Raw genomic sequence first — 12857 nt, 5'->3', positions numbered from 1 at the left:
ATCCCAGAGTCAGTGGGCTCCCTCTATGTTTAATTTCCAGCCAGCGATATGCTTTCTGAACAGGGGTTGGGAAGAGATGTGTACCATCGCCCAGGGCGAGCTGACCAGAGCACAGAACTGGTTGGAGTCAATGTTTCCTGCAGGCATCACATTCAAGAAAGGCTTCTATAATCAAACAGGACTTCCTGTCTTTGATTAATTTCAGTTGTAGTAAAAAAGATAGCATATAAAAGAGCTTATTCACAGTATAGGACAGAGACAGCCTAATGCCTCCCTTCCTTCTCACTGTCTGTTTTGATAAGTAAATAATGACTGACTGGCTTATGGATGAGACAGATCAAAACCAAGAACAAGATGCTCTGCTTGCAGGACTCTGTGATGGTCCCTGCTCCCGAGTGATTCGTTACATTTGAATTCCAGAAGCCAAACGTGCCTTTCAAGATCCTAACACAATGCAGACCACCCCATGGCGCTTAGAAATTGTCTCAAAACCACCCTCACATTCCAATCCAGTAGGTTGGCAGTAAGGTCCATGAAATGAGCACTGAGGTTTAAGACCCAGCCCTCCATGGAAAGATTTTGGGGAGAGAAGAAAGGATGTTCATCAAACAACATACTATGGGCCAATCTCTGCTCTGGATGCCAGGGACACAGCGATACACAAACCAGATGCAGAATTTAAGATTTACTGAAAGGTATTTTAAAGCCTAGCTGGTTTCCCCTTTCCAACTCACCCTCCTCCCACCCCCACCCCCAATGACTATCCCTCAGCCCATCTAGTCTTACTGTAGGATCTTCCTTCCCAGAAAAGGGCTGGATCTGCCTTCCGAGGGGCCAGAGGGCTGGACTTGCCTCAAATGGCCCATAGGAGCTACGCCCCTGACCCGGGCAGGGCAGGGGATGCACTCAGCCCTTTGGTGCCTCCATCATCTTGCTGTGGGACTCTGAGAGAAGAGGAACCTCCGACTCCACAATCCCAGTATTTTTAGAGGCAGATGCCTTGGAAAGGAGTAGGGCTTTGTCAACACACACCCATCTGTCAGGAAGGAAACTTCTCTCAGAAAGACACAGCCCTGCCACTGTCCCAACGCCCCACCATTGGTAAGTTCACTGCACATCTTTCACTGCATCATTTTCCCCATTCAAGGTCACCAGTTCCCACTCACTGAGAGTCGCTTAATGGGCTGAAGAGAATTCAAAGGGATTGGGGTCTCTTGGCTACACTTTCATATCAAATGTATGAAAGCTGCGTTGTCAGTAACAGTTGCTGCTTTGACTGATGAGCCAGCCTCCAAGAGCAATGATTAAAAGTGATTTCCTTGAGATAGTTATTCAAACTTCTCTTTCAGTCCCTGAGCCGTCATCTGCCTGTCCGCACTGGTTTTGAAATGCAGATGGTGGCCATTATTGTTCTGTATCCGGATACCCTCCTTAGAAAGCTTTGGCTTCCATGAAGGAAGAAACAATCCTCTGAAGTGCATGCATGTAAAGCCCATCTGTTCGAGTCCTCCTCTGACAGGCACCTCGGGTGTAGGCACGCCTAATTTGTCTCTGTCTTGACTGCTGCACGGTCCCAAATTCCTGAATGGGAGTCTTTGCTCGCCTCCTGTAATTAATCTCTGTCTCATTGGGAGAAAACACAGCTAGCAACGATGCAGCTTGCGTATCTGCAGGCAGCAGGCCCCACACCTATTAGAAGTGCATGCACCAAGTGCATTTTCCCATCATGAGCTCCCTCAGGTTTCTAAACTGAGACAGCTGGGTGAGCAAACAAACGAGCCTATGTAACGGGGCCACCAGGGTCAGCAAGCAATGGACAAGGACCTTCAGGCCCGAGGACTTGATGCTTAATGCCCGCCCCAGGGAGCACATTCCTCCTCGGCACGTGTCTGTAGCTGAGTGGAGCAGGACGGACCAGAAGCAGCTTTCATTTAGTCAAGAGACCATGGGTCCCTTCTGCTGTGTAATGCCCACCACCCCTGAGCTGGCAATTAATGTAGATGCTGTTGTTCAGTTGCTCAGTTATGTCCAACTCTTTGTGACCCCATGGGCTGCAGCACGCCAGGCTTCCCTGTCCTTTACTATCTCCTGGAGTGTGTTCAAACTCATGTCCATTGAGTCAGTGATGCCATCCAACCATCTCATCCTGTGTTGCCACTTCTCCTCCTGCCCTCAATCTTTCCCAGCATCAGGGTCTTTTTCAGTGAGTCAACTCTTCACATCAGGTGGCCAAAGTATTGGAGCTTCAGCTTCAGCGTCAGTCCTTCCAATGAGTATTCAAGGTTGGTTTCCTTGAGGATTGACTGGTTTGATCTCCTTGCAATCCAAGGGACTCTCAGGAGTCTTCTCCAGCACCACAGTTCAAAAACATCAATTCTTCGGCACTCAGCCTTCTTTATGGTCCAACTCTCACATCTGTACGTGACTACTGGAAAAACCATAGTTTGACTATATGGACCTTTGTCGACAAAACGTTATCCCTGCTTTAGAATACACTGTCTAGGTTTGTCATAGTTTTTTCCCAAGGAGCAAGTGTCTTTCAATTTCACAGCTGCAGTCACTGTCCATAGTGATTTTGGATGCTGTAGTGGCTTCTAAGAGGTGCCATTTTCCTTAAGTGGGCTCCATCTGTGAACTTGCTGAACTCTGGCTGCCTCTGAGTGTGGGGTGTGAGGAGTGACAGTGTGGCCTTGGCCATTAACTTCTCTGTTGGAAATTTTTATTTTCTCCTTTTCTGCAGAAGAATGATATGTGTGATGGGGTATGTGTGCACGCACACACACACACACACACGCATACACAGATACACACCAAATCCTGCTCCAGGATACAGTCATCAGTCACTGGGACATTTGCTGCTCTGGGCCATGTGAGCTCCTCTCCCTTTTGACTATGCACTGAGTAGAATCTTCTGGCTTGTGGAATCTGTTAAAGTAGAACAGATAGGGCATAGGTGGGATGTTGGAGGTGAGAAGGGAAAGAGGGCTGATTAAAATATGGATGTTTATTACCTGAGGCCAACCAGGCTACCCTCATAGCTTAGTTGGTAAAGAATCTGCCTGCAATGCAAGAGACCCTGGTTCTATTCCTGGGTCAGGAAGATCTGCTGGAGAAGGGATAGGCTACCCACTGCAGTATTCTTGGGCTTCCCTTGTGGCTCAGCTGGTAAAGAATCAGCCCACAATGCAGGAGACCCTAGTTGGATTCCTGGGTTGGGAAGATCCCCTGGAGAAGGGAACGACTACCCACTCCAGTATTCTGGCCTGGAAAATTTCATGGACTTTATAGTCCATGGAGTCACAAAGAGTCAGACACAACTGAGTGACTTTCACTTTAAACACATGCAAACTGCCTTTTGAATGAAGGTTAAAATAGAGTCTTTAGAGGAAATGTTTACCTTTCTAGAAAGTCCTCTGGACCTGATGTGTCTGATATCTTGGGTGCTTGTTTTCCTCCTATCTGTCTGGCTATTCCTGCTCAGTCTTTAGGTGGAGATTCTTCTATGAGTGCTCCATAGGACAACTTTCCTCAAACTGACCGTACAAAAATAGTTCCATGTTTAAATCAGAGTGGGGAAGTCTGTGCCTTCTCTTGGAGATCCACCAGCCCCTTTAGTGCTTACATGCTCTCTGTGGATTGATTGACTTCCAGACAATTATTTCAGCCCCCCTCCCCATTCCCAATGATTGGTGCAAGACAGCTGGTCCAGTCCTCTTTCTGTTGACTGATACAGGCATAGGCTTGCAGTCCAATCCAAGCCAACACAATTTGAGAGAAAGAGAAACCTTAGGAAGAAGCACTTTCCTTCCCCTCTTCAGGAGATGTATCCAAGTCCTCACCCTGCTGAACCAAGACATGCCTGTTCCAGAATAGAATCCTGCATCTCCATTTTTCAGTCTCCACGTCTCTCTTAAGTGTCCCATCCCCCTTTCCGGCTGCTCATAAGAGTCCCGGCTTGTTGGTGCCCTGGGAAAAACTGTGGGCTGACATTCGGGAGAACTGTTGACTCCTAACCCTTCCAAAACTGTTCGTCTATTGGGTTTGATCCACACGACTCATGTTAGATTCCATTTTTACAATAAAATTTGACTCCCACCTTCTGAGCCCCCGGCCCTGAGAGCAACTAGCTGATCCTCTGTCTTCTCTGTTGCTAATATCATCACTCTTTCTCCTGTCAGGGTTCTATAACTCCTTCTGTAAAGGTTTCCTTCCTTCCAGTTTGGAAACCGTGCATTCCCCTGAAATTCTTCTTTCTTTTATTCTTTATTTTTCTTTTCCACACCCAACCAGTACCCTTCCTCATAATTCAGTCATGCTCCTGCCCCTCTTGTAGTTTTTCCCTTTAAAAATGAGGAGAAAAGTCATAATAGTCCCAGATTTAGGACACTTTACATCATCTCTTCCTTCTGAAATTATCTACTATGTGGATACTACACAGATTCTAAAGGCGGTGATCTGACCACCCTCTGTCTCCTGTTCAGAAATAGAAAAAGGCAATCCATTGCCTTTAGAATAATCTCAAACCTTTCTTTATCAATCTGCAATCTTCATCAATTTCAGTTTTTATCACTTGCTACATTACCATTTCTTTTTTTTTTTTTTTTTTTTACATTACCATTTCTTAATGTAGCCTTTACAGAATCTGAAAGCGAAAGTTGCTCAGTCATGTCCGACTCTTTGCGACCGCATGGACTATACAGTCCATGGAATTCTTTAGGCCAGATTACTGGAGTGGGTAGCCGTTCCCTTCTCCAGGGGATCTTTTCAACCCAGGGATCAAACCCAGGTGTCCCGCGTTGCAGGCAGATTCTTTACCAGCTGAGCCACTTGATGTATCCTTTACAGAGCCTGGGACCCCAACATTCACTTCTTCCCAGAACCTCAGATGTTATTTGGAAACAGAATTTCTGTAGATGTAGTTCTTTGAGATGAAGGCATACCTTATCCGATGACTGTGTTCTCATAAAAAAAGCCATGCGGAGACATAGATACATATAGAGGGACGCCAGCCATGTGAAGGTGAAGGGAGAAATTGGGAACTGTGCTGCCACAAGCCAGGGAACACCAAAGATTGCTGGCAAGCACCGGCAGCTAGAATGGGCATGGAAGGACCCTCCCCTAGAGACTTCTGAGGGAGTATGGCCCTGATGACACCTCCATTCCAGATTTCTGGTCTCCAGAAATGTGAGGGGCTAGTATTCTGGGCCAAGAGTCTGTTTGTGGCCCCAGGAAAGCAACACAGAACCTCTCCCTGAGTGCTCCAGGTGGCCCCAGCTGCAAGCTCTGGTCCCTATCTTTGAAAAAATGCTCCCTCACCTCTCATCATTCGACATCTGTACATTTCTCAAGATCCAGCTGATATATGACTACAAACAGTCTTACCCTATTTCTCATGTGTGCCCTATAGGCTGATTTTCTGATTGTTTCCCCCTCAACAGGGAGCCAGACGCCCCTAATGGGATGCTCTTTTTCTCTGAGTGCCAGCACCTGATGCTACGGCTGTGTGGTCTGTGGCAGGATCTCACACGTAAGAGAATGAATGAGTGAATAATTTACTCCTTGATAAAAGGCTGTGCCAGTCTTCTTTTTGTGGGAAAAAGAACGACAAGTATACAAGGCATAACAAGGTAAAAAGAGAGGTGCCTGTTTGTTTACTCCTGAAGGTGAACTTTAAGATAATTTTTCAAACACTTAAAAAAATATATGCAGACTTCATAAGAATCTACATTATGTACGCAATTCTTTGTATTAAATTTTCTAAACATCTTTTATTGAGATATATTTGTCATATAATAAAGTGTCCGTGTTGAAAGTACACAATCTGATACTTTGACATTTGTATACACCCATGAAACCATCATCATAATCAAGATAAAGAACATACCTATGACTTCCACAAGTTTTTTTGTGTCTTTTAAAAAAATTATGATAAAATACAGTAATATAAAAATTATCATTTTAAGCATATAGTTAGGGGCTTTAAGAACATTCATATTGCTGTGCTAATGTTATCACGATCCACCTCCAGAAATTTTTTATCTTGTAAAACTGAACTGTACCCATTACATACTGCGTCCCATTTCCCCACTTCTCCTGGCCCCTGGCAACCACCATTCCACTTTCTGTTGCAAATTGCACTATTCTAGGTACTTCATGTAAGTGGAATCACACAGTATTTGTCTTTTAGTGACTCGCTTATTTCACTTAGCATAATGTCCATTGTATGTGTATATTGCATTGCATTGAATGTATATTCAATCTGGGGAGAACTGATATATTAATAATAATATCCAGTTTCCTGATCTTTTAACAAAGTATACCTCTCTGTTTACCTAGGATTTCTTTAATTTCTCTTAGCAATGACAGGAATTTTAGTTGTACATTTTTTTGTTAGATCAGTCCTTAGTTTCATTTTTTGATGGTATTGTAAGTGATATCTTGTTTAAATTTTCATTTGTTTGTTTCTGATAATTAAAAATATAGTTGATTTTCTTGTATTGATCTTGCCTCCTGAATAGTTAACTTATTAGTTCTTATAGATTTTTAGTTTTGTTTTTATTTTGGTAGATTTCTTATGTAGTCATGCTGACTGTGAATAAAGAGAGTTTCCTGTTGTATTTCCAATCTGGATGTCTTTTAAGCTTTTTTCCTGCATTGTTGCACTGGCTAGAATCTCCCAGTGAGTAGAAGTGATGAGAACAGATATCTTTGCCTTGCTCAGATGTTAGGTGCAAAGCAGTCTGTCACTGTTTTATATGATGTTAACCTGTGATATTGTGATGTATGAAAGTGAAAGTGTTAGTTGCTCAGTTGTGTCTCACTCTTTGAGACCCCATGGCTTCCCAGGCTCCTCTGTCCAAGGAGTTCTTCAAGCAAGAATAACTGGAGTGGGTAGCCATTCTCTTCTCCAGGGGATCTTCCCAACACAAGGATTGAACCCTGGTGATGTATAATGATAACTATATATGTGGTCTTCCTCCTCTTTTTCTGGTAGAGAATTACTAAAACACTTGGAATTTCCTTGATGAAGAGAGCAATAGAGGTGTCTTTTGTATGTTAATGAGGGAAATTTGGGAAAGCCAGATTTAAGCAAAGGAAGAGGGCTGATTGTCAGAGGAGTCAATCATGTGATTAGAGGGTCAAAACTTCCAGCCCAACCCCAGACCTCTGGGGAAGAGGGAGGGGCTGGAGATTGAGTTCTATCACCAATGGCCAATGATTTAATCAATTGCGCCTGTGTAATGAGGCCTTGGGCTTCCCCAGTGGCTCAGCGGTAAAGAGTCTGCCTGCAATGCAGGAGCCACAGGAGACTCCTGGGTTGGGAAGTTCCCCTGGAGCAGGGCAAGGCAACCCACTCCAGTAATCTTGCCTGGAGAATCCCATGGACAGCTGAGCCTGGTGGGCTTTTGTCCATAGGGTCGCAAACAGTCGGACATGACTGAAGCAACTTAGCACACATGCACGCACAATGAGGCTTCCATAAAGACCCCAAAGGAGAGGGTTTGAAGGACTTCCAGGATGGTGATCACATGGAGATGCTGGGAAAAGGATGCACCTGGAAAGGCACAGGTGCTCCAAGCCCCTCCCACATGCCTTTCCTGTGCAAATCTGCCATCAGGCTGCTCCTGAGTTATAGCCTTTTATAATAAACTGGTGATCTAGTAAGTACGATTTTTCTCTGAGTCTGTGAGCCTCTCTCACAAGGTAATCAGACCTGAGGAGGAGGTCATGGAAATCTCGGATTTATAGCCAGCTGGTCAGAAGCACAGATAACAGCCTGGGCTTTCTACTGGCATCTGAAGTGGGTGGGGTCTTGGAGGCAGCAGTCTTGTTGGACTTTATTCTTAACCTGTGGAATCTAATGTTGCTCCTGGTAGAGAGTGTCAGAATTTAGTTGAATTCTAGGATGCCCTACTAGTGTTTGAAAACTGTTTGTATGTTTGGGGGACCGCCGCCCCCTCTCCTATCCCAAAGTTGAAACTGAGTCTCAGAACACCAAGAACTGTGTTTTTTATCGACGCCTTTCTCCACCTGGCTTGCCAACATCTACTAGGAATACATACTGGATTTTGTAAAATACTTTTTTCTTCCTTCCTTCCTTTCTCTTTTTTTCTTTTTGCATCTATTACAGGATTATGTATTTTTCCCCCTTTATCCTGTTAACGTGAAATAAATTGATTGTTTTTTTTAAATGTTAAACAGTCTTGTTGTTCAGGTGCCCAGTCATGTCTGACTTTCTGTGACCCCATGGACTGCAGCATGCCAGGCTTCCTAGTCCCTCACCATCTCCCAAAGTTTGCCCAAGTTCATGTCCATTGCATCGGTGATGCCATCTAGCCATCTCATCCTCTGATGCCCTCTTCTCCTTCTGCCCTCAAACTTTCCCAGCAGTCTTGTATCCCTACTATAAATCTCACTTGTTATGGTGTACTTTTATTTAGATATACTGTTTAACTGTTGGATACTGTTGGATGGCATCACTGACTCAATGGACATGGATTTGAACTAACTCTGGGAGATCGTGAAGGACAGGGAAGCCTGGCATGCTACAGTCTATGGGCAAAGAGTTGGACACAACTTAGGGACTGAACAACAACAACAAATGCTGTTTAACTCTATTTGCTAAACTTTTGTTGAGAATGTTTACACATATATTCATGAGGGATAGTGCCTGTAGTTTCCTTGTGATGTCTGTCTAGTTTTGGTATTAGAGTAATGTTGGTCTCACAGAAAGGTTTGGGAGATAATCCATTTCTATTATTTGGAAGAATTTTTATAAAATTGATATCATTTGTTCATTAAAATGTTCAGTTGTAATTCACCAGTGAAGTCATCTGAGCCTGGAGTTTTATTTCATGGGGATGTTTTGAATTTACTTAAAATGTAAAGGAATTCAGTTTATTTAAAGCTATAGGGTTATGCAGGTTACCAATTTTTTCTTGAATGAACTTTTGTAGTTTGTCTTTTAAGATATTTGCCCATTTATCCAAGATTTTACATTTATTGGCATATTTGCTTGTAATATGCCCCAATTATTCTTTTGATATCTGTAGAATCTGTGGTAAAATTATCTCTCTCATTCCTGATATTAGCAATTTGTGTCTTTTCTCTATCTCTTCCTCTTTTCCTGATTAATCTAGCTAGGAGCTTATTAATTTTACTGATGGTCTCAAAGAACTAGATTTTGGCTTCATTCCTGTCTATTTTGTTTTTTTCCTACATTATTGCTTTTTACTTTGGTCTTTATTTCATTTCTTTTGCTTATTTTTGGCTTAATTTGCCTTTACTTTTCTAGTTTCTTAAGATGGAAACTAAGGCCACTTATTTTAGGTTTTTCTTCTTGTGTATAGGTGTTTCATACTATAAATGGCCTTTTAAATGCCACTTTAGCTGGCTTCCACAGATTTTTAAACAGTGTGTTTTCATTTTCATTCAATTCCAAATATTTTGTAATTTCCCTTTTGATTTCTTTGGTCATAGATGTGTATTATTTAGCTTTCAAGTATTTGGGAATTTTACAGATATCATTCTGTAATTGATTTCTAATTTAATTTTACTGTGGTCAGAGAAATATTTTGTGTGACTTGAATCCTTTTGCATTTATTGGGGCTTGTTTTGTAACTCAGAATGTAGTCTGTCTTGGTAAATGCTCTGTGCACACTTGGAAAAAAAAATGTGTATTTTCCTGTTTGGAAGTAGAATGTTTCATAAAAGTCAACTAGGTCAAGTTGGGTGATATTGTTGTGCAGTCCTTTCTATCCTTATTGATTTTCTGTTTTTCCTTCTTCCTTCAGTTATGGTGAGATGACTGATGAAATCTCTGACTGTAACTGGATGTGTCTATTTCTCTCTGTAGCTCTTTGGGGGAGGGGAATGTGGAAGTCAGAAAGTTAAGTACCATCCCCATTAGAAGCTGAGAATATTAATAAAACCCTATCGACGAATGACAGGGAAGAAGAGGAGGACAGGGTGCCAGGAGCGACCCCACCTCAGTGGCAAAGATGGAGGTCATGTCTCTTCTAGAAGGAAAGATGCTCCGTTGGGCTAAATTCTGGATTAAACGATTTGCACTTCCTCTAGCATGGTGGTTTTCCGACTAGGATGTGGATCAGGTGACTTGGGAACTAGTTAAAATGGACTTCTGGGCCCGCCCCACTCGCAGAGTTTCTGATTCTGTAGGCCTGCAGTAGGGCCCAAGACTTTGCATTTCCAACAAATTCCCAGGTGATGCTAGTCCTGGACTGCTGCTCAAAGGCAGTCCCCCCTTCCACTTTGGGCCTTACCCCTGCTGTCCCTCTGCCCCCACAGCCCTCTCACCCTCTGCCTCCCAGCTCTCCCACCTGGTTAATTTCAGCAGCTTCCCTGAGGCTCCGCGTCCAGATGAATTGCCTCCCTAGAAGTTCCTTGATCCCCCTAAGTCTCCATGTCACATTATGCAGTGACTGCCGGTTACCTGTCATCCTGTCCTCCCCCTGGACTGTCAGACCTTGAGAACAAAGGCCCTGTCTGTCTTGTTCACCGTCGTAGTCCCGGAGCAGAACGCACGCTCAGACATTCACTGCACAAATGATGCCTAATTCCTCAAAGTGTGAATGGCCACAAAAGCCTCACCTGAGTTTTCCATAACTTCTGTGAACTGAATATTAATCACAGTGACAATAAGACACCTGGAAATGGGACCAGAGTCTCCCAAGACCATCCTTTCCTTTTGGGGGCAAAAAACACATGAAACAGGATTGGGGTTTTGGGGAGCAATAATTTCAAGCACACCTCCTCTCTTTGGAATTTCTTCCCCCAAAGCACACATCACAAGTCATGGGGTACTGTGGCTCCCTCTCAGATGAGCTGTTCCTGTCACTTCTTAGCTCTTCAGGGCAGCATCTGCTATGTGTCGACAGCAGCTGCCAGGTGTAAAGATGAATGACCCAGGTTCCGCCTTGATGGATAACTGCCCCCAACAAATTGGCACATGATCTACAGAGATCTTCTTTAGGAAATGTGACACAGAGTGACAGATGAGGAAGGAAAGCTGTACTACCGCTACCAGACACACCAGACCTGGAGACAATTTTCTGTGGCAATTGAAAAACAGTCCACCCCACAGATCCCAAGGGAAAAATCCCCATTCATTCAAGTAGTGGAAATGAACACCACCATGCATTTGGATAATTTTGTACATCTCACAGATTGCTTTCTTTCAGTTATTAAAAAGCAGAGACATCACTTTGCCAACAAAGGTCCCTACAGTCAAAGCTATTGTTTTTCCAGTAATCATGTATGTATGTGAGAGTTGGACCGTAGAGAAGGCTGAAAGCCGAAGAATTGATGCTTTTGAACTGTGGTGTTGGAGAAGACTCTTGAGAGTCCCTTGGACTGCAAGGAGATCCAACCAGTCAATCCTAAAGGAAATCAACCTTGAATATTCATTGGAAGAACTGACGCTGAAGTTCTAATGCTTCGATCACCTGATGTGAAGAGCTGACTCATTGGAAAAGACTCTGATGCTGGGAAATATTGAAGCCAGGAGAAGAGGGCAACAGAGGATGAGTGGTTGGATGGCATCATCGACTCAATGGACATGAATTTGAGCAAAGTCCAGGAGATATGGAAGGACAGGGAAGTCTGGCATGCTGCTGTTCATGGGGTTGCAGTCTGACACGACTGAATGACTGAACAACAACAATTATTAAATTATCAGTGAGATAGACAGGATAGGTATCACTATTTCCATTTTCCCTATGGGTAAACTGAGGCTGGAAGAGGTTAAATGTCAACTCCAAGGTCCCAAGTACACTGGGGCAGAGCCAGGGCTATAGCCTGTCATCTGGTTTCCCACCCAGTGCTCCTTATACCCATTTTCTGGACAGCAGGGTGGGGAAAACACTGTCACTTGTTTTCCTACAAAGTAGTCAAGAAAGGGCTGACTGGTAAGAAATGTTTGTGTACACATGCTTTATTCTTGAGGCTGATTTATGGGAGAAAAACATCATGGGAAAGCAGTTGGTTGGAGCTCAGAATTAAAAAGAAAAGTGCTCTTCATCACCACAGGTGCACTGCATGCCACATTACTTAGCAAGCCGCAGGTGAGAGGGGCCAAAGCAGGCGGCAGAGACCATGTGGCAACAATGACCCACGGCTTTATTCCTCTTGTACAAGGCCTTGGGGAAGCAGCTCATTCCCTCTTGACTACAGTGCCCTGTGCATTGCTTTAGGGGGCAAAGCTGGGGTCCATGTACCAACCTTGGGCCAATTAAGCCTAAAACAAGTGCTTAGGCTGCCAACACACACTGATGACACTTGCAGTGCCGGGGGTCCCAACCCAGAGCAGAAAGCCTGCTGGACCCGCCCCAGTAATTGGGCTGATGCACCAGCTCAGCGTCCACGGCTTCCCTAATGACCAGCGCTGCCGGCTGTTGGTTTAGGAGCATTTAAAATGGGAAAGCACTAGAAAACACAGGTGCAGTGAGCCCACAAGTCAAGCCCCTCTGGAGGCCACTTGCTAGATGCACGCTATAGATTTTTCTACTGCATCTAGGGGCATATGTAGGAAAACTGAGATGAAAGGTCAAAAGACCCAGAGTTATTAAAAAAAAAAAAAAGGGTTGAGAAGTCTCCAAGTGTGAGAAGAACCTCAGATCAGGTGGGAAAAAAAACCCCATAGATTTTTTCATTGAGAAAACAAGCTTAATTTGGAAGAGGAAACAATTATTCATAAAACCCACACGTTGTAAATGCATGACCTCTTGTCCCATTGGAGAGATTCCAAATGGCTAAGAACTTCAGGGTGATTAACTTGGGTTAGATTAACTTTGTGTTATAAATGGATCAAATCCACACAGTTTAGGGGTTACACAATT

Source organism: Cervus elaphus, chromosome 15 (assembly GCF_910594005.1).
Source record: "Cervus elaphus chromosome 15, mCerEla1.1, whole genome shotgun sequence".
Taxonomy (NCBI): domain Eukaryota; kingdom Metazoa; phylum Chordata; class Mammalia; order Artiodactyla; family Cervidae; genus Cervus; species Cervus elaphus.
The sequence above is the reverse complement of the archived record's forward strand: the minus strand, read 5'-3'. Positions refer to the sequence as shown.